Source organism: Sminthopsis crassicaudata, chromosome 5, assembly GCF_048593235.1.
Source record: "Sminthopsis crassicaudata isolate SCR6 chromosome 5, ASM4859323v1, whole genome shotgun sequence".
Lineage (NCBI taxonomy): Eukaryota > Metazoa > Chordata > Mammalia > Dasyuromorphia > Dasyuridae > Sminthopsis > Sminthopsis crassicaudata.
Window position 1 is genome coordinate 300,112,646 of NC_133621.1, and position 1,286 is coordinate 300,113,931.

Consider the following 1,286-nt stretch of genomic DNA (forward strand, 5'->3'; position numbering starts at 1 on the left):
ACCAGCCTCTCTCGGGCCTTCCCGGCGGGAAGAGAACTAAAGTTCTGCTGGGTGAAGCTGATCTGAAATGAGCTTTCTTTGGCTCCAACAACATAAGAGCTGGCGACTCATTACTAGAAATAAGGTGACCTTGTTTTCTTCACAACTAGTATGTTGTAGCTATGGTTGTGATTAATATACTACAAATTTCCAGGGGCTTTTTGTTCTGTGTTTATAGGATTTATGTTCTAGTTATTTTATTATATAAATATATTTATGTATTTGTAAATATATATTTTATATTTATATATAAATATAAATGCATTGTATTTTTATATATAAATATAAATGTATTATATTTATATTAAGCTTGCAGAGATTTAAATCAACAGATACTGAAGAGTGCAGCTACTACATCCATCCACCCCTCCTTCCCTCCTTCCTTCCATTCATCCATCCATCAACAAACCTTTAATTAAGAATTTACTATGTGACATTCACATAATAAATTCACAGTAAAAAAAAAAAATTAAAAAATAAATCCATAGTCTCTGACTTTAAGAAGTTTACCTTTTTCCACATGGAAGCCTGGGAGATTTGGGGGAGCTAAAGTTTAATTTATTGGTAGCTTTGTCCTTTTTTATTCTTCCTATAAGGTTGACTCTCTTTTTGGGGGGAGGAGGGGAGAATATATTGGAAAATGAAAGTGATATAAAAACAAATTAATAATTTTAAGTTAAAAAATAATAAAGGATCCTTATGCTTTTGGGAATTACCAGTTTGGACAAAGCCTGCAAGTTTCCCAAATCTGGGGATCCCAGAGAGGCTTTTGATCAGGGCTCCCCTGAGTCTGTTCCTTAGTCCTCCACCCTGATGCTCCCTCCCAACTAGCCCTCCTCCATCTCCAGAAAAAGTCATTGATGTTCTTGCCCTGTGAGTTTGACAGAAGACATGGGCACATAGATTTAAGCTGGAAGGGATCTTAGAGCTCTTAACCACAGTTCAAACTGAGAAGAGACGGTGCTGGTCCCCTCCTCATTTTCATGAAACAAATTCCCAAAGCCTTTCTTGCTTCCTTTGAGAGGGGTAAGTCTTGGGGTACACAGAGTCAAAAGCCTTTAGGTTCCAGTCTCAAGAGCTGACCCGAACCTCTGTGTTGCCCTATCTGTGAAATGGGCATGAAGGCTGCTTTGGGTAATATGAACTGAAGTCCTCTGAGGAAAGGTGCAAGATCTCAGAGCAGTTGTTTTACCCAAATAGTCCCCAAAAGGGGCCTGCAGGAAATGAAATGAAACATGGCCCAACCA